This window comes from Ovis aries, chromosome 20 (genome assembly GCF_016772045.2).
Source record: "Ovis aries strain OAR_USU_Benz2616 breed Rambouillet chromosome 20, ARS-UI_Ramb_v3.0, whole genome shotgun sequence".
NCBI classification, from domain to species: domain Eukaryota; kingdom Metazoa; phylum Chordata; class Mammalia; order Artiodactyla; family Bovidae; genus Ovis; species Ovis aries.
The window spans coordinates 44,140,210-44,161,808 of NC_056073.1; the positions used below are offsets into that span (position 1 = coordinate 44,140,210).

General features: G+C 44.8%; 1 protein-coding gene across 2 annotated transcripts in view; it reads left to right on the forward strand.

Annotated features, from left to right (window-relative positions):
* The window catches only part of NEDD9 (neural precursor cell expressed, developmentally down-regulated 9), a 272,334-nt gene that overhangs the window by 76,257 nt on the left and 174,478 nt on the right, over positions 1-21,599 (forward strand). The window contains exon 1 of one of the 2 annotated variants that reach the window (XM_042237341.2): positions 5,499-5,709. The exons of the other annotated variant lie outside the window; for it this stretch is intronic. The gene's annotated coding sequence lies outside the window, so the exon portion shown is untranslated. Of the gene's footprint in view, positions 1-5,498; positions 5,710-21,599 lie in introns of those variants that run through there. 2 annotated transcript variants of the gene reach the window in all.

Consider the following 21,599-nt stretch of genomic DNA (forward strand, 5'->3'; position numbering starts at 1 on the left):
GAGCAGTCTAATCTCTTCAGGCATTGAAGACAGCAGTGTAATTTTATTCCATATATTCTCATGAATAAGATGTTGTTTTCAAAGTCTTGTTTCATATGAAAGCAGAACAGCAGTTTGTACAGTTCCTTCAGAAACTGAGCTCCAAGTGATGGTTTCAGACTTGTGTTCTGTTTGTGTAGAAGAGCACGCTCAAGGGTGAGGTTGCACATGTGCATGGTGCAATCTGAGAGTGGTTACGTATATTCACACAAATGCCTGGCACACAAACGTCTTGAAAGAACACATACTGAACAGATAGCAAGGATTCCCTGTGGGCAAAGCCGAGGAGGAAACTGAAATGAGGGCCGATGGCCAGAAAGCATTTTAGTTTTACCTGAAATGTTAGTTCTTTACAATATCAACGTATTAGTTGCATATTTTACATTGATTTGTAAAAATAAGCTAACCTTGCAGGTAAAACTAAAATGCTCCCCAACCATCAGCCCTAATTTCAGTTATTTTCTATTTTTGTTTGTTTTTTAAAAAAGTTTAGCTGCACTGTGTTTCCGTGGCCGTGTGGGCTTTCTCTAGTTGCAGAGAACAGGGGCCACTCTTCGCTGCAGTCACGGGCGTCTCTTTGCAGTGTGCTGCCTTCTCATTGCGATGGCTTCTCTCGTTGCGGAGCACAGGCTCCAAGCGCGTGGGTTTCAGTAGTTGCAGCGCACGGGCCCAGCAGTTGTGGTGCATTGGGTTTAGTTGCTCCTCAGCAAGTGAAATCCTCCCAGACCAGCAACTAAGCCCTGCATTGGCAGGTGGATTCCTTCCACCAGGCTCCTCTGTCCATGGGATTCTCCAGGCAAGAATACTAGAGTGGGTTGCCATGCCCTCCTCCAGGGGATCTTCCCAACCCAGGTATAGAACCCAGGTCTCCGGCACTGAAGGTGGATTCATTACCATCTGAGCCCCCAGGGAAGCCCCTTATCCACTGCACCACCAGGGAAGTCCTAGTTGTATGTTTTTAAAATTAATTTAAAAATTATGGCAAAGTCATCACTATCAAAATTTTCCTAATTTTTTTTTTGGAAAGTCCAAGGTGGTTATCATCTAGTCAAGGAGAAGGTGACTAAGTTGTCAGTCATGGAGAAAAGTTGGTGTTTGCCAGATGCTTAAACGCAATGAGTGCCTCCAATAAATCAGAATCTTTTATGATTGTCATCAGATCTATCTTAAAAAGAATTCAGTCTTCCTTCCTTTTGTTCTTTGTGGGACCTATGTTTCTTCAAACAACTGTTCTGTGAGCCAGAAGAATGGTTTCATCTCTGAAAATGTCATTTTCCTCCTAATGATAAACATTTTTATTAATCTAATGGGAATGCTTGAAAGCAGAATTCAAAGGATAGATGAATGAGCAGAGGATGAGAAGCTGGATGGGTGAGGGAGTGACGTTCTGCAGAGATCATGAGGGATAATGAGAGAGCTCATAGCAGCATCTCACCCCCGCAAGGCATGAGCTGAGGGTGGGGCTCAGAGCTCTGGAGAGTAAGGAAAGCTTGGGAAGAAGACATGACAGATAGTCAGGAGGAGATGAGTAGGAAGGTTCATGAGCTGCAGAAGGGCCTCGGTTGAGGTTATTGGGGAGAATTTGCCAGAAACAATGTGGTCTTTGTTAACTTGCCCCAGCGAGTCTGGGTAGCTCTGAAGCATGAGAGCAAGTAAGTAGATTGAACTGCCACCTGGGGCTGGAAGTGGGTGAACACCCAGAAGAACAAAAACAAGGAAATCAACATTGACGGATCGCTGAAATAGCTTTCTGTGGGGTTCTGGTCGTGTAAGAGTGCCACACACCAAGACTTGGCTGATGGACCTGCAGAGGAGAAGAGATGGAAGACAAAAATGTCTTGTTACAGGAGAGAGAAAAGGAGGGTTGTAAGCAGCAAGAGAACAAAAGAAGGTGAATAAGGTTCATTTTGTCGTATCTGAAAGTGAAGGAAGGTATCTGACTCTTTGTGACCACATAGACTGTAGCCCACCAGGCTGCTCTGTCCATGGAGTCTTCCAAGCAAGAATACTGGAGTGAGTACGTCATACCTACTAAATTGAAATTTCTCTTAGGGAAGGAGTGGATTTTCATTCATTTTTTATTTATCATAGCACTTGTTCCATAAATGCTTTTAATATTCTGAGTGAACCAATTAATGGGAATAGTGATCTCACTAGTATCCCCACTCTGCTATGAGTTTTCTGAGGACAGGCCCTATGTCTTGTGAACCGATGCATCAACCAGGTGCAGGGGCATTCGGGGGAGTGTGAAGGTCCAGCATAGCTACTGCATGGACAAATGAGCTGGATCCTTCTGAGGTCTGATTTCTTCATCTGAAAATGAAAACCACAAGACCAGCCCCCAGTCCCAAGAAGGGAGGAGGCATACATTCTAATACTAGACAACTCTGCTCATAAAACCTGCCAAACCAACTCCTGAGCATACTCATTTAAATTCCTCAGTGGGCAGCTGACTCCCCATGGCTAATACTGTGTTCAGTCGTGGAGGGAAATGAGTCAAGCCAATGGAATCATAAATACACACACACACACACACACACACACACACACACAGAGGCACATCTTGACCATAGATTTTTTTTAAACTTTTCATCCATCCATGACAGATTCAAAACAGTTGCCGGGAGGTTGGCTACTGCCTAACAGGTAGTTATAAACCATTCTATGGCGCTGAGATTTCAGCCGAGATGGCACAAATAAGCTAATTAAAGCAGCCAAGAAGACTGTTTACATAAAAAGGAAAATGTAAACACAGTCTTCACTGGATACAGTGATTAGAAATAACACTTGTTTGTTTTTTTTCACAGCCATCTGTGGTTTGTCAAAATTTTGACATGTGGCATAACCTGCCACTAATCAAAACAGAGGAAAACAAATGAAAAAAAGAAGAAGACAGTCTAAGACTGTAAGTAGGAAAACAGACATAGAAAACTTCTATCTTTCCAAGTAGGAAAAGCATTTAGCATGTTTTTCTAAAACAAAGCTGATCTGTCTTTGGACAAAGTTGGGGCTGATTAGTTTGCCTTGACAGATGTGGCTTCTCTGGGTCCTGCAGAGCTCAGCCGTAGGGGTTCAGGCAGCTCAGAGTGGGAAAAGAAACCATGTGGATTCAGATGAAATAACAGAGTTAAGGATAGTCAAATCACCAAATTTAAGGACTCTATTTAAAAGAAATCCAAGCTTAGTTTTGTCTTAGAATAGCTAAAGTGTCATTGACTTGCAGAAACAACTCACTGGCATTAATCTTCGGGTTATTTATTATATGACTGTAAAGCATTTTCCTAAGATTTAGCATTTGAATTTATATGGCATGGACATCTACTACAGAAAATACTATTTATTGATAAGGTACTTTAATGATATGGGAAATGCATGGCGAAGCATTTTGAAAAAATTATTTGCTGTCTCTCCTTTTCCTCTTCCTCTATTGATTTGTTATGAAAACTCTACACTTACAATAATAAGTGTAGAATAATTCTACCTCAGATCTGGAACCGGTCCCAATATATAGCACATACTCAAGAATATTTTTTTAAGGAGAGAGAGAGGGGAAAAAATGGAGTACCTTAATGATATTTGTACCATGAATGCCGCTAACATGTATAAAAATTAATGCTGATATGTACACATATAAAGATTAATAGAGACCTTCTTGTTGTTGCTGTATTGCTAAGTCCCAGTTGGATAAGGCGTTGAGCTGAGTATTTCTCTGTTTAAACGTAGCATCTGCTTATGAGCAGAGGATTCCTTAGCCTGATTCAGGCCAGCTCTATGTTTAAAAATAAATGACATGGATCTGAGTTTCAGAGAAGTAGTACAGGAAATTGAGACAAAACAACAACAAAACAGAAGTCACAAGAGTGTACCAGACAACACGAGCAGAGTGTGAAGATGAGGGGAAGGCCAAGGACAGCCCTGTCCTTGCCTCGGAGATGGAGCTGAAACAACAGACACCATAATCATTTCAGAGTATCAGTTATTCAAATCATCTCCCTCTCCTCTCTCAATCCACTATGCCACCAAGTCATCTGCTAGGCACCAGCAAGAGGTGGGAAGTGGGGCAAAAAAGGAAAAAGTAAAGGACTGAACTTACATATAATTTTCCACTCATTAATAATGGTAAGCCCACATAACGCTGCTTGCTTATTTATTATGCCAGGTGCTCCTTGAATACTCTGTGTATACTAACTCCTTCAATTCTCACAGCAGTCCTTTGATTATTTCCATTTTACAGATGAGGGGGTCAAGGCACAGAAAGATCTAAAGTATTTGAAGAGTAAAGTCAAGATTGAAACCCAGGTGGTCCGTCTCAGAGCACGTCCCCTTGTCTATTACCCAGATGCCCAGGTGGAAGAAGACCCGGATTTGGGATGAAATACTTTCAGATTCCCTTTCACATCATCTAGATTTCTATGTACTCAGCCACTCAATTGTGTCAGATTCTTGCCACTCCACGGACTGTAGCCCGCCAGGCTCCTCTGTTCATGGGATCTTCCAGGCAAGAATACTGGGCTGGGTTGTCATTTCCTTCTCCAGGGGAATCTTTCCAACCCAGGGATGGAACCCGTGCCTCCTGCCAAAGATTCTCTTGCAGGCAGATTCTTTACCGCTGAGCCACCTGGGGGCTCCTGTATCACACTGTAAATAGGAATGGTCTGTTTGGGTACCTATCCCCCAACACAGAGTAGAGGTTCAATAAAATACTTGTCCAATGAAAGGATGTTTCAGGTCAATTTGTAGTAGAACTCTTTAGAACATATTGATGAATTGATGCTTTCAAACTGTGGTGTTAGAGAAGACTCTTGAGAGTCCCTTGGACTGCAGAGAGATCAAACCAGTTAATCCTAAAGGTAATCAACCCTGAATATTCATTGGAAGGACTAATGCTGAAGCGAAGCTCCAATACTTTGGCCATGTGATGCGGAGAGTCAACTCATTGGAAAAGACCCAGATGATGGGAAAGCTTAAAGACAGAAGGAGAAGGGGGCGACAGAGGTTAAAAATGGTTGGATAGCATCACCGACCCAATGGACGTGAGTTTGAGCAAACTCCAGAAGATAGTGAAGGACAGGGAAGCTTGGTGTGTTGCAGTCCACGGGGTCACAAATAGTTGGACATGACTTAGCAACTGAACAACAGAACATATTGAGCTGATAAAACTGAAAAATCCTAAAGTAATAGGTCTCAAATAGCCTAATTTTTGCCTCAGTACAGCCTAAAAAGGTGCTTGTGTCACTTAGAAAGGGTATTCCACAGAGTTTCTTGGCAGCAATAACCTAAAGATCACCTCTCTTTCTCAAAACAGCAAACAGTGTAGATCAGAATTAGACGGGTCACCTGTCGCTATACAACCAACTCAGTGTATCAGGAGGTCTGACAGAGGAGAGAGAAAAAAAAAAAAAGGCGCACAGAAAGGAAATGAACTGAGACAATATCACTTCTCAGCAACCGGAAGGAAAAGCACACAGAGGCTCGCCACTGGCTGTCTACGCGTGGGGTCGCTCGGTGGGGCCATGCTCACAGCTGCCTTCAAAAGCCGGTCTGGTGGCCGCAGCTAGAAAGAAGCACAGCCATGAGGCAAGACTGAGCCGCCACCTCCAGCCCGCCCGTCCAAAGGGAGGGCGAGGACGCCAGGGAGCCCCGCGCCCCGCCACCGCGGTTCCGCCCTGGGTGAGTTCCCCGATTCTTGCTGTGGCCTGAGGGGAGGGGCCCCGGGCGGCAGGCTCGCTCAGACTCTGACTTCCTGAGCTGATGTCAGACAGCCGGTGGGGCTCCCCACCGTGGGCACCCTCCTCTGCAGCTGCTGGGAGAGACGCCACATGCCGCCGAGGGGACGCCACATGCCGCCGAGGGGACGCCACATGCCGCCGAGGGGCTACTGGTCTCCTGCAGGTTGACCTGGAGACGCTGGCTTACGGGCAGCTTCAAATCGATGTGGTTCTGCATTTCAAATCTTCCTGGGTGGGTGCTTCCTGCGTGTAAAGGACATGGCTCCTCCCCCTTCCTGCTGTCAGAGTTTCCCCTGCAATGACCCTGAGCTTTTACTTTTCCTAAATTATTTCAGACCCTCTAAGTGTGGGCTGTCACTTACAACTGATGGTGGATCTGAGTCACTTATAACGTGGTGTTCAGCCTCTGTGGGAATGACTGAGGGACAGGAAGTGGTGACTTAGAATCACTCAATGAGTGTCTAGACTCTGCCACGAACTGGCTGTTATCATCCCCTCTAAGGGGTTTGGAGACAAAGGACACTATTCTTCATGTCCACACTGAGCCACCCCATCAGCTCCATCCTTGCATTTCTCTGTTTACATTAATTCATTTAACGGATTCGTTTGTTCCATTGCCTTTATTCCTCAAAGAACTGGAGGCCACCTTTTTGTCTTGCTGAATTTATTAATACTTCGAAATGAGAACACACACAACTTGAAAGGGGGAAAGCCCTTCTAAATGGGTCAGGCACTATCTAAAGCCGCCAGGAGGTTGGTGAGCAGGCTAGTCCCCATGTTAGTGACCAGAAGTGAGGGCAGGGGGCTCCAGTCCTTTCAACTCCTGCTTGGAGAGCCCCTCCCTTCCCCCCAGAAGCTGGTTTCCCCTCCAGAAGTGAGTGTGAGGTAGGATCTTCCACAACAGAGCCGTGGAAACCAGCCAAGCGGTCTTCCTCCTATTTTCTGTCTCCTCCCGGGTTTGCTTATTTTTTGGATATTCCTGTTCTAAGAATGGGGCAGAGGGGAGCAGTGGACAGGGCAAGGTGTGAGCTGTTCCATGTGAGAGCTGCACTGTTTGTCACTAAATTACTGAACAAGTGTCTAGTGAGTATTCACAGTGTGGAAGCCACATTTAAGTCAAAACTTCAGTAGGATGGAACAAAACTGACATTGCCCTGCCCTCCCCCCAACAAAAGCTTGCAATCCAGAGGAGAGGCAGACGTTGACTAATCATTACATAAATGTGATAAGGACCAGAGCACATAGCAGGGAAGCCTGATCTGTCTGGGAGTCAGCGAGGTTTCCATACCCCAGCACCAGGAGAACTGGAAAATGCATGCACAAGGCAAAGCATTGGCTAGTGCCAGGCGGGAGACCCGAATTGTCTGGCTGAATTAAGGTGTGGCCAGAGGAAAGAGCAGAGTGGCCCAACAGGAGTCCGGACAAAGAGGCAGTGCTGAAGATGCTGGTCATTCTAAAATGGAGAAACTTGGAGCGTTGTCATCTGATGTGCCTTTTTAAGGAATCCCTTTTGTTGCTGTGTGGAGAATGGATGGGAGGAGCCACACCCAGACAGGGAGACCGGTTAGAAGGCTGATGAAGTCAGCCAAGCAAGGACATCAGTGGGAGTCCAGACAAGACAAGGGTGTCTAGTGAGTATTCACGGTGGAGACAAAATAGAGAGATGATAGACAAAATAGACAGAGAGGCATCGAGAAGGACAATCAGCAGGACTTGAGGGCAGACAAGAAAGGAGATCCCGGGGGCAAGGTTGAAGGTGATCCTCGCTGTCCTGGTTGGGGCTTCTGAATGGATGTTGATGCTGCTCGCTGAGACTAGAAGGGTTAATGAACATCCAGGCCTGGGATGAGTTCTCTTGGATTTTGGAGGGCCTTGAGCACGTCCAGGGGCAGATGTCAGCCAGGCCGTTGACATGCTGTCCTAGAGCCCAGAACAAAGGTCTAGGGATCCTTAGTATATACATGCTAATTGGTGCCGTGGGTTTGGATGAAATATTTTTGAGAGAGAACATCAAATGAGAAAAGAGGGGGTGGCTTGGGATGGAACCTTAAGAAATCCTAACATTTAAACAGCGAGAAGAGCGTGAGCTCTCTAAGAAGACTAGGTACTTTCTTGAAAAGTTAGACACAGGATGAGCACATATCCTAGCAATTCCATGCCTACCCACATTCCACTCCAAAGAACTAAAAACAGGGGCTCAAATCAGTACATGCACATGTGTTCATAACAGCAATATTCACAATTGCCAAAAAGTAGAAATAGCTTAAAAGTCTATCAACAGATAAATGGATAAATAAATTCGTATATAACTGTAAGACGGAATATTATTCAGTCACAGGATAGAATATTGTGTGGGCCTGCACGCTGATTCACGTCCAACTCTTTGTAACCCTATGGACTGTAACCCACCAGGCTCCTCTGTCCATAGGATTTTTCAGGCAGGAATACTGGAATGGGTTGCATTTCCTTCCCCAGGGGATCTTCCTGATCCAGGAATTGAACCTGTGACTCCTGTGTCTCCTGCATTGCAGGTGGATTATTTACTGCTGAGCCATCAGGGAAGTCTTGATAGAATATTCAGTTCAGTTCAGTCACTCAGTCGTGTCTGACTCTTTGCGACCCCATGAATCGCAGCACGCCAGGCCTCCCTGTCCATCACCAACTCCCGGAGTTCATTCAGATTCACGTCCATCGAGTCAGTGATGCCATCCAGCCATCTCATCCTCTGTCGTCCCCTTCTCCTTCTGCCCCCAGTCCCTCCCAACCTCAAAGTCTTTTCCTATGAGTCAACTCTTCGCATGAGGTGGCCAAAGTACTGGAGTTTCAGCTTCAGCATCATTCCTTCCAAAGAAATCCCAGGACTGATCTCCTTTGGAATGGACTGGTTGGATCTCCTTGCAGTCCAAGGGACTCTCAAGAGTCTTCTCCAACACCATCTCAAAAGGGTCAATTCTTCGCTCTCAGCCTTCTTCACAGTCCAACTCTCAAATCCATACATGACCACTGGAAAAACCATAGCCTTGACTAGATGGACCTTAGTCAGCAAAGTAATGTCTCTGCTTTTGAATATGCTATCTACGTTGGTCATAACTTTTCTTTCAGGGAGTAAGCGTCTTTTAATTTCATGGCTGCAGTCACCATCTGCAATGATTTTGGAGCCCAAAAAAATAAAGTCTGACACTGTTTCTACTGTTTCCCCATCTATTTCCCATGAAGTGATGGGACTGGATGCCGTGATCTTCATTTTCTGAATACTGAGCTTTAAGCCAACTTTTTCACTCTCCTCTTTCACTTTCATCAAGAGGCTTTTTATTCAGCCACAAAAAGGAATAAGGGTCTGATACATGCTACAACATATATGAACCTCAAAAACATTGTTCTAAGTAAAAGAACACAGCAGGGAGATCCAACCAGTCCATCCTAAAGGAAACCAGTCCTGAATATTCATTGGAAGGACTGATGCTGAAGCTGAAGCTCCAATCCTTTGGCCACCTGGTGTGAAGAACTGACTCATTGGAAAAGACCCTGATGCTGGGAAAGATTGAAGGCTGGAGGAGCAGGGGAAGACAGAGGATGAGATGGTTGGATGGCATCACCAAGTCACTGAACACAAGTTTGAGCAAACTCCAGGAGTTGGTGATGGACAGGGAAGCCTGGCATGCTACAATCCACGGGGTTGCAAAGAGTCGAACACAACTAAGCAACTGAACTGAAGTAAAAGAAAACTAAAATGTATGAAAACTAAAATGTCCCATAATGTATGATTCCATTTAAATGAAATACTGAGAATTGGGGAAATCAATAGAAACAGAATGGAGACTGGGGGCTGGGAGCAGGGAAATATGGGGAACCACTGCTTCATGGGTACGGGGTCTCCTTTTAGGGTGATCCAGTTGTTTGGAACTAGATAGAGGTGGTGCTTGCCCCACATTGTGGCTATATTGAACGTCACTGAATTGTTCTCTTTAAACTGGCTAATTTATGTTGTGCGAGTTTTAGTTCAATATTTTATAAGTCGGGGGGATAGGAAAAAGACTAGAAAAGTATAAGCGGAGGTGCAGGAGGACAGACTGTTAGACTTTGGTCAAATTATGTAACTTCTGGTGCCTCTTCCTCTATATGTAAATAAGGGGAAATTAGTCACTATTGTGAAGGGCTGTGGTAAGGATTACATGTGATTTTTGTTGTTGTTTTAACTATCTAGCAGAGAAAGGGTGTAGTAGAAGAAGAGTCCTGCCTACATTCTTCAGGCCTCAGTACAACTTTGAGCTGACTTCTAACATCCTGAATCTTTATCTCATGACCTGACGGCTCTCTCCAGGCCAAGTAGAGCCACTTCCATTGCCCAAAGGCAAATGAAAAGCCCCAGGAATTAACTCTCTCATGGGCTATAGATCAGTTCAGTTCAGTTCAGTTGCTCAGTCGTGTCCGACTCTTTGCGACTGCATGAATCGCAGCGCGCCAGGCCTCCCTGTCCATCACCAACTCCCGGAGTTCACTCAAACTCACGTCCATCGAGTCGGTGATGACATCCAACCATCTCATCCTCTGTCGTCCCCTTCTCCTCCTGCCCCCGGTCCCTCCTAGCATCAGAGTCTTTTCCAATGAGTCGACTCTTCGCATGAGGTGGCCAAAGTAGTGGAGTTTCAGCTTTAGCATCATTCCTTCCAAAGAACACCTAGGACTGATCTCCTTTAGGATGGACTGGTTGGATCTCCTTGCAGTCCAAGGGACTCTCAAGAGTCTTCTCCAACACCACAGTTCAAAAGGGTCAATTCTTTGGCGCTCAGCTTTCTTCGCAGTCCAACTCTCACATCCATACGTGACTACTGGAAAAACCATAGCCTTGACTAGATGGACTTTTGTTGGCAAAGTAATGTCTCTACTTTTGAATATGCTATCTAGGTTGGTCATAACTTTCCTTCCAAGGAGTGAGAGTCTTAATTTCATGGCTGCAATCTCCATCTGAAGTGATTTTGGAGCCCCCAAAAATAAAGTCAGCCACAGTTTCCACTGTTTCCCCATCTATTTGCCATGAAGTGATGGGACCAGATGCCATGATCTTAGTTTTCTGAATGCTGAGCTTTAAGCCAACTTTTTCACTCTCCTCTTTCACTTTCATCAAGAGGCTCTTTAGTTCCCTTGGTACCTCTAATTTTCTTGAAGAAATCCCTATCTTTCCCATTCTATTGTTTTCATCTATTTCTTTGCATTGATCACTGAGGAAGACCATCTTACTTTTTCTCAGAGTTTCCTCCTGGACTTATGCCCCCATTGCCCACAGTGGCAGCTGACTTGGTCATGTGCCCTTTCTGGCTTTCCTCTCTTCTCTTTCCACTCTTCCCTCCCCCTAGCACTCTTCCTACCCATTCTCATCCCCTTGTGAGATTTCACTTGGAAAAATGACCCAGGCCCCAGAGCCAGGGAGGGTCCATTAAATTCAGCATGTCCTGTACAAAACTGCACCACGTGAAGACACCTCCCACCTCGAATCACCTCCACTCCCCCTCTGCCTCCTGGCCTCCCCATAACTCATTTGATCAAAATTTCCAAAGTGTGGGACACAATAAGTGGGTGTGGTAGCTGACACCAGGTGTGGCATTTAATCACACTGAGTCACTTGACTTCATCGCTTTATCATGGAGAAAGATCTTTTCCATTTCACTCTTTTCATCCTTTGATGTAGGCCTGATCTGAAGACCCGTCTAACTGTGGCCATTTACCTTTTCCACAAAGAGGAAGTAGACCTCAGGCTAGGAGCCATCAGCAGGCAGTGGTAGCTAGCTAAAATTTAATAGCACAATTTTGTCTTCTAGTAACCACAGTGACACTGGCTTTTTATTTGCAGGAGTGGCATGAAAGGTTTTTATTTTTTGATTTACATATCTTTAAGTTTAAAAGAAGGTGTCTTTATTTATTTTCCTTTTTTTGTTTTTGTATTCTTCCAGGTTTTCTTTGAGATATAGTTGACATACAGCAACAAATAATTTAAGGTGTACAACATAATGATTTGACTTACATACATCATGAAGTGATTGTCATAGTAGAACATCCATCATCTCATATAGATACAACATTAAAGAAATTGAAAAAAAAATCTTTTCCTTGTGACAAGAATTCTTAGGATTTATGCCCTTAAAAACTTCCATATATAACATAGAACAACATTAATTATATTTGTCATGTTGTATGTTATCTGGTGGTTCAGCAGTAAAGAATCCGCCTGCCAATGCAGGAGATGAGGGTTCAATGCCTGGGTCAGGAAGATCCCCTGGAGAAGGAACTGGCACCCCACTCCAGTACTCTTGCCTGGAGAATCCCATGGACAGAGGAGCCCGGTGGGCTACAGTCCATGGGGTCACACAGAGTCAGACACAACTCAGCAACTACACCACATTACATCTCTAGTACTTATAACTGGAAGTTTGTACTTTTTGACCACCTTCATCCAACTGGCCATCCTCCACCACCCTAAAAGTGGGTCCGTTTAAAGTAAAGGACCGTGTCCCTCCTGGTACTGGCAGCACACTTGATGAGGAAACCCCAACAGGTGGGGCCTGATGGAGGGAAGACTTGGACAGAGCTCCGCGAGAGCAGGTGCTCCCCAATGGCATGGCTGTGTCCCGTCCACCCAGCTGCAGGGCCAGGAGGGGTGGACGTCCTGGGCAGGGGCTGGCTGAGCCAGCCTCATGTGTGCCCCAGGCTTTTTTGGTCATTAAAATAAGCAACTTCACTGTGCCCGCTGTGGCTCCCACATGTCCAGGCCGTGAGGGGAAAGGCTGCCTGGGATGGACGCAGCCCCAGGCTCCTGGTCGGGGAGTCCTGCCCTGAGGACTGAGGCTGGCCGCTCAGGAGTAACTCAGCAGGGGTGCCGATGCACCCACTTTCCTTTGCACGTTCGCTTTAGATTAGAAGTTGTGGTGGAAGGAGGTCTATAACTCACCCGTATTTAATTTTTTTTAGTTTTTTTTTTCTTTTGGCTGTGCTGAGTCTTCATAGCTGTGCAGGCTTTTCTCTAGTCGTGGAGAGCGGGGGCTCCTCTCTAGTTGCCGTGCGTGGGTTTCTCATCGAGGTGGCTTCTCTTGTTGTGGAGGATGGGCTCTTAGGGCACATAGGTTCAGTAGTTGTGGCTCCCGGGCCCTAGAGCACAGGCCCAGTAGTTGTGACGCGTGAGCTTAGCTACTCCGAGGCACTTGGGATCTTCCCTGACCAGGGATCGGACCCATGTCTCCTGCGTGGGCAGGCAGCTTCTTTACCACTGAGCCACCCAGGCAGCCTTTCTACTTAATTTCTATTGGCGGCTCTTCTTCCCCAAGTCCCTTCCTCCACTTTCCAAGGAAGATGGTAAATGAGGGCCACTAATCCAGATCCATTTCACTTGAGAAAAAAATTTAAAATACATGAGACATTTTGTGCTACAAAGAACTATATGTGATGTGCACACACATTCTAAATAACAGTAGAAGAAAAAAAATACATGTGTACCCACTGCCCACCTTCCAACACTTGAAGGGAAATGCTGTCTTAAATTTCGTATTAATTACACTCCACTATTTTTCTTTTTAGACTGGCCTCATGTGCCTATATATATATATATATACATGTATAGGCAATTTATATATACTTAATTTGTACGCAGTTTATGTGTATATGCAGTTTATTTTGGCCTGTTGGGGAACTTAAACACATGTAATCATACCATAGACATTCCTCCATGACTGACTCTGTGACTCCAGACTGACTCTGTGTCGTTTTGGAGGGTTATCCATATGGATGCGAATAGATGCTGATGACTCATTTTCTTGGCTGTAGAGCACTCTGTTGTGTAAACAAGGGACAATCTACTTATCATCTCTGTCAGTTGACAGTCCTAGGTCATTGCCAAAGAAGAAGTTTCAAGAATGATTGCAGGAAGGCATGATGCCTCCCAAAGTTCTCCCTCTCTCATGTACAAAACCCTACCAGCAGAGGTGTGAAGCGTCTTTGCCTTATGTTAGAAACTGGTTTTAACTGGGGGTAACAGGTGAACGAACTAGGCACCTAAAAGCCAGAAGGAAAAAAGCATCAAAGGAGGAAAGGGTCCTTAAACGAAAGGAAAGGAGAAATAAAAATGACTGTCCAGTCGGACACGACTGAACGACTGAGCACACACCCACGGAGGGAAAGAGGAAATAGAACTGACTCCTGGAAGGAGAACTGTCCTGATTGTGGGCACGTTCAGGGAAGCTTTCACTCTCACTGTCCACTTCCCCTACCGCAGAAACCCTTAGTGCAAGGGCCTGTGTGATGCTTAGTTTTCAAAAGCACCCTTTGCCAAAATCAGCAAATGGCCACGGTGAGTCCTGACCACTGCTAGATCCTGAAGAGTCCACTTTTCATACAAAACTCCCCTGGAGCCTTCCTACTAGAGTATTTTTAGATTCATCTTTTCCTTAGAGTATATGGGACTGTTTAGCACATAGTTATCGAATGGTACCATGTCCATGAACCTCTCATAACCTTTTGGCTATTTCCATGACTCTGAAATTCCCCACCCACAGCTTCACCCATAAGGAGTGGAAACATTTAGAGGAAGTGATACTATCAGTGGCTGAGCATCACCATGGGAAGTATTTTCCCCTAAAAGCACGGTCGCGAGCCTGCACCATCACAACACGGCTCGAGCAAGTGCAGCGTTCTCTCAGCACCTGTGTCTCTAGAGGGAAATGTGCAGGAGAAACGGAACGCTGGGAGGCAGTGCGCTCTGTCCGTCCACAGAGTGGAGACGCTGAGGTCAATAGCTAGTGTCAGGGTTAGTGTTACTGGTCTGGCCGGAGTAACTGGTTGAGTGCTTTCGAGGGCCGCTCTGGAGCCAGCCACCTGGGTTAGAAGCCCTCCTCCAACAGCCAGCCACTGTGTGCTCCTGAGCAAGTTACTTTACCTTTCTGTTCCTCAGTTTCTCATCTGCAGCGAGGAGGTAATAACAGTCCTGCCTCACTGGGTGGTTGTGAAAGTTATGAGTCAATACCTGGTTTTGAGTGTTCCGTAAATCAACATACACCAAATCCCCAAAGCCGTTATTTGACACATTTAATGCTTGATATTTATTAGCTGATAAGAGGAAGAGGGGGAGACAGAATAAGCTTTTTAAAAGAAGGAATCTAAAGAATGAGTGGGATTTGACAAGAAAAGAGCGTTCCATAAGAGGAGAGTATGGAGATATATATTTAGAGAGAGAAGTCTTCTAGGATGAATGAGTCAATCCAATTAAATTCAGCTCAACCTACGTAAAGAAAGTCAAAATGGTATACACTTCATTATCTAGGTGATAAACCGGATCACAGAGGTACAAGTATCAAAAGGAAATTTAGGAAGGATTTTTTAAAGTTAGCTTTCCTTTGTGATCATGTTGACCAACCTGCGTATCAACAAATATTAATGGAGTCCCTACAATGGTCCCCGCCAGCATGGATCTTTTTTTCAAGTGAGTTAAAAGTCAGAAAATTATTGGGATCATTTGTTTCATTTGTGTTGGTTTGTAAGGTACCCAAGTATTAGAATAGTTTCCTCATCATTAATAAACAGAAAAAAAAAAAAAAAAAAAAAACCTTGTATTTTCTTTTGGTCATACATTAGAGTTTGCAAGATCTTAGCTTCCTGACCAGGGATTGAACCTGCACCCTCAGCAGTGAAAGCTCAGAGTCCTAACCACTGGTCCACCAGGCAAGTCCCTGTATTACCTTTAAAGGATAGACAACTCTTGATTTTCTGTGTTAATGAGGACTCACAGGAATAAATAGTTGACAGATTAAATTATGTTTATCTGTAAGTTAAATTATCATCGTTTGCCTCTTACGTTCAATGCCTTCCCCCATCTGTTTGGATTTCTGGTTATCCTTCTTTCCTTCTCTCTCATTCTCAATTTGCAAATGGCCACCTGGGCCTAGGGTAGACAGGAGAAGCAGCTGTCTTATTCTCCTCAGTAAGTTCTAAGCAGCCTCTTGGTCACTGAACAAAGTGACCTTGGCAAACACCTTATCACCATCTCCCAAAAAAGAAATGCAATAGGTCCCTGAAACACTGGGGCTTCCCTGGTGGCTTAGTGGTAAAGAATCTGCCTGCTCTGCAGGAGACTCGGGTTCGATCCCTGGGTTGAGAAGATCCCCTAGAGGAGGGCATGGCAGCCCACTCTAGTATTCTTGCCTGGAGAATCCCATGCATAGAGGAGCCTGGTGGGCTATGGTCTGTGGGGTCGCAAAGAGTTGGACACGACTGACGCGGGATTAATTTGCAAAGGATGCTGTTTGGAAGGTGCCAAAACAGCTCGTAGCTAAATTGAAGTAACTATGGTAATTAGTTGGTCCCAAAGGGTATTATTCACCCTTAGAATCGCATTACCAAGGACAGAGCTGAGGAGCTTGGTCTTCAGGGAAGAGTTAAAAAAAAAAAAAATCAGACAGGAACATTGCAAAAATTTCCACTGAAAAATAATTTCCTTAGAAGAAAAGCTAAGAGATTTGCTAATTTGCAGCTTTCTTTGAGCCTAAGGATGGTCCTCAGCATTTGAGAAGAAAACACACGGTATTTGAATGATGGGGATGGGAGAGGGGACTCCAGGCAGACAGATGGGAATACAGCAGGGCAGAGTGAGTCCTTTAGGAAAAGGATCTATTTTAGAGTGAATTGCACCGAGAGATGAGTCCAATCTGCTTTCTCCAATATTCTTACCAACAGGAGAGATTGATAAAACATATTTGCACTGCTGTGTTTTTCAAAAGTTCAACCATCTAATAACTTTCGCAGGCACATCATACTAGGCTGCCTGAATTTCAAACATTTCCTTGCTGTTGCATGATCACAGTAGAGAGGAATGTTATTCTTATCCAGCCATTGCTAAGACTTTGTCTTCCTTAATCCCAGAACCTAAATCACTGGCTACTTCAGAGGCTCTGACCTAAATCTTAATTGACGCCATCGCCTGTTTAGACCACTGTGTGTGTGATTTCAGCCAGACAAACCCAGGAGGAAGGATTAAGGTGGCTGCAGTGGAGAACGGCTGACATTCTGACCAGTCACGCCGTGAGTTTATTGCAACACCCTTTACCTTTAGCTCTGTAAGTTTCTCCTCTTGAAGTAACCCTCCTGTCTTGACATCCAACATGGTGAAAACTAGGGTTTTGTTTCATGTGTTTTATTTTCCTCTTTAATCTTGGTGCTAGCTGGATCAGAATGTTAATAGCTAACAAACATGTGTGCCATCATGTCTGACTCTTTGCAACCCCATGGACTGTAGCCCACCGAGCTTTGCTGTCCATGGGATTCTCCAGGCGAGAATACTGAAGCAGGTTGCCTTTTCCTTCTCCAAGCATCTCCCCGACCCAGGGATTAAGCCTGTGCCTCCTGCACTGGCAGGCGGATTCTTTACCACTGAGCCACCGGGGAAGTCAACAGTAAGGCGCTAACTTACAGTCCCATTAGAACATTGACCCACATCAACTTATTTAATGTTCACAGCAGTCCTGGGGAGCGTTATTATAGCCTCCACTCTACAGAAAATGAAACTGAGAAGACCAAGGTGATATGAAGTGACTTATGTGAAGTCAGGCAAGCGATCACTTGAAAACTGCTAAAACTGAAACCCCAGTCTTTCAAATAAGGTATTTGCATAAAGATGTTCATCTAATGACTAAGCAACTCCTTGCAGTGGATCCTTACAGCGTAGACGCCTTTGGTGTGAAGACACTGATTTTTCTCAGTGGAAAATGCATTTATTTAAAAATGGGAGGCTTTTCATTTTATTCCCATCTTTCCCTTGTTGCTTATAAAGTGCTAGCCTTGAAGAGCCAAGCTTTCCTGTAGAAAAATCTACCGTATTTATGAAGTGATCCTTGAGTACCACCAGTTTTTCTTCTTAAATTCCATTTCCTTTTTCTGGTGCCTGTTATGACCAAGTCCTCTTTCCGTATGCCTAATATCCATGGGCTCCTTCCAATTTGACTTTTATCAAAATGTGCTCGTTGGGAAAGATTTGGTCTCATTGGTTTTAATTGGTGGGATGTCAAGCCGTTACTCTCCTGCTAGTTCCATTTTAAGTCATATTCCTTGCTATGAAATGAGAAACTTGCTTCTCTAGTAAGGGGGGTCTGGGGGAGTAGATGGAGATGAGGTTTTAAAACAAGGACAGCCTCCTTTACCCTCTAAATTCTACTATATATATATATATATATACTGTGCATACCCAGCTCCATCTCTAACTAGAGCATCTTTATCCATCAACTGAAGCATCATAACAACTTACCACACGTTTGTTTTGACACATAGAAAACAGGCATTTAGAAGAAAGTTGTTTTTCTCTGGACTTCCCTGGTGGTCCCATGGTTAAGACTTCACACTTCCAGTGCAAGGGGCACGGGTTCGATCCCTGGGATGGGAAGTTCTGTGTGGCAGGGCCAGAAAAACATGAAGGTTGTTTTCCTTTGAAAGAAGTGCAAGAATGTGTGCGGAATGCTGGGGTCATTTAGTTTCCTCAGTGGAAAGAAACAGGATGTTTCTGCATTCATTAGAAGGTTTGAAAAGTAGGAAGCAGTAAGGGTGATTGGGAAATCATTTCAGCAAACAGAATGTTAAGTATTCTGTTTTTAGACAATGTGTTCTGTTTAGAGAACAAGTAATAGAAACTATGGTCACCATAATGAAAGGGGGTGAAATCACCCCTTCCTGTCCAGCTTCTGCCCCAGTTCTTCTGAACACTCAGCCTGCTGTACTGACTGCATCACCGATACCACAGTGTCCAGTCTCCACTGGCCCGAGACCATGGAAGAGGTGAAGGAAAAGGAAAGAGTCGAGGCTCCAGTTAGCTGTCAGGATAAAATGTTATAATAAATATTGTTAAAATAGTGGGATGAGTTCCGTATCATTCCCCTCCCTTTCCCTTCCTCCTAAATATTTCAGCTTCTTGAAGACATTCTACTTGTCACTGAGCTGCAGGAAATGTATGGTAGATTTCCTGATGAACACGTGGAAAGGATGGGTGGCTGATGCATAATAAACAATAGTAGTTTTACTGAGCATTTAGTGTATTATGAGCAAACACTCCCCCCTTTAACTCACAATCTCCCAGTGAAGGAGGCATTATTACTGTAATTCTGGAGCTTCCACAGGGGTTAGAAGCAAGGGCTCTGGAACCAGCCTGCCTGGGTCCCAATTCCAGTTGTGTCACGTGCCCGCTATGTGACCTTGGGGTAGTTACTTAACGTCTCCATGAATCAGCTTCCTCACCTTCAAAATTAAAGTAGTGATAATGTCACACACCTGTGTCAGGGTCCCCAAGCCCACTTGTGGGTTTGATGTCTCACTAGGAGGACTCATAGGACTCAGCATATAACCATACTAAGATCTGTTACACCTATCCACGGGATTCTCCAGGCAACAATACTGGGATGGGTTGCTGTGCCCTCTTCCAGGGGATCTCCCTGACCCAGAAATCCAACCCGAGTCTCCTGAATTGGCAGGCAGGTTCTTTACCACTAGCACCACCTGGGAAGCCCAACTATTACATCAAATGCATACAAATCAACCTCAGCAAAAGGAAAACAAATAGGGCAAAGCCCAGAGGAAACCAGGCGAAAACTACCAAGGTTCATCTCTCAGTGGAGTCACGTAGGACATACTTAACTCTTCTGCAACGAGTTATGGGAGGTGTGAAGTGCTGGCTACCAGGAAACTCCTTGAAGACTCGGGGCTAGAGCACTGGTTGCTTGGGCACCCTTTGTGTGACATATCAAAAGTCAAGATTCCCAGGAGGGAGCAGCATAAACCCCACGTTTGTACAGTTACGTGCAGTGAATAATTCTCCTCGGAATGATAGGAACCCTCTTGAAATCCAAGTTCCAAGATGCTGCTAATGGTCAGCCTTGCAAGCAAGTCTTTTTAAGGATAGCAACCTCAGGCCTGCTATGTTAACTCTTTTTTGTACATCACCTCATTGGATTATTGTGAGATTAGATGAAGTAATATAATATCCATTCCAGTATTCTTGCCTGGAGAATCCCATGGACAGAGGAGTCTGGTGGGCTACCATCCATAAGGTTGCAAAGACTTGGACACCACTGAGTTAGCACAACATATACCTACTGCTTACTATATATTTACTTACTGGTCACATAGTGGGCACGTAACACAACTGGGATTTGGACCCAGGCAGGCTGGTTCCAGAGCCTTTACTTCTAACCCCTGTGGAGGCTCCAGAATTATAGTAAGGTAGGCTTCAGCAATACGTGAACCGTGAACTTCCAGATGTTCCAGCTGGTTTTAGAAAAGACAGAGGAACCAGAGATCAAATTGCCAACATCTGCTGGATCATTGAAAATGCAAGACAGTTCCAGAAAAACGTCTATTTCTGCTTTATTGACTATGCCAAAGCCTTTGACTGTGTGGATCACAATAAACTGTGGGAAATTCTTCAAGAGGTGGGAATACAGACCACCTGACCTGCCTCTTGAGAAACCTATATGCAGGTCAGAAAGCAACAGTTAGAACTGGACATGGAAAAACAGACTGGTTCCAAATAGGAAAAGGAGTACGTCAAGGCTGTATATTGTCACCCTGCTTATTTAACTTATGTGCAGAGTACATCATGAGAAATGCTGGGCTGGAAGAAGCACAAGCTGGAATCAAGATTGCCAGGAAAAATATCAATAATGTCAGATATGCAGATGACACCACCCTTATGGCAGAAAGTGAAGAGGAAGTAAAAAGCCTCTTGATGAAAGTGAAAGAGGAGAGTGAAAAAGTTGGCTTAAAGCTCAACATTCAGAAAACTAAGATCATGGCATCCGGTCCCATCACTTCATGGGCAATAGATGGGGAAACAGTGGAAACAGTGTCAGACTTTATTTTTTGGGGCTCCAAAATCACTGCAGATGGTGACTACAGCCATGAAATTAAAAGACACTTAGTCCTTGGAAGGAAAGTTATGACCAACCTAGATAGCATATTCGAAAGCAGAGACATTACTTTGCCAACAAAGGTCTGTCTGGTCAAGGCTATGGTTTTTCCAGTGGTCATGTATGGATGTGAGAGGTGGACTGTGAAGAAAGCTGAGTACCAAAGAATTGATGCTTTTGAACTGTGGTGTTGGAGAAGACTCTTGAGAGTCCCTTGGACTGCAAGGAGATGCAACCAGTCCATTCTGAAGGAGATCAGCCCTGGGTGTTCATTGGAAGGAATGATACTGAAGCTGAAACTCCAGTACTTTGGCCACTTCATGCGAAGAGTTGACTCATTGGAAAAGACTCTGATGCTGGGAGGGACTGGGGGCAGGAGGAAAAGGGGACAACAGAGGATGAGATGGCTGGATGGCATAGCTGACTCGATGGACATTAGTTTGGGTGAACTCCGGGAGTTGGTGATGGACAGGGAGGCCTGGCGTGCTGCAGTTCATGGGATTGCAGAGAGTCGGACACGACCGAGTGACTGAACTGAACTGAAGCAGTAGATAAGTATATAGTAAGTAGTACTGCTAACAGTGCTTTATACTTAGGAAGCCCTGAAAACGTTTTTAGCCATAATTATTAAATGGAAAAAAAATACTAGGTTTAGAATGCTGATGGGACTACCCTGGTGGTCCAGTGGTTAAAACTCTGCACTTTCAATGCAGGAGACACGGGGTCGATCCCTGGATTGGGATGATCCCCTGGAAAAGGAAATGGCAACCCAATCCAGTATTCTTGCCGTGGACAGAGGAGTATGGTGGGCCAGAGTCCATGGGGTCGAAAAAGAGTCAGACATGACTTAGCAACTAAACAACTCCAACTCCAGCTCAACTTTCACCAGGATTTCATGTCTTTGGCT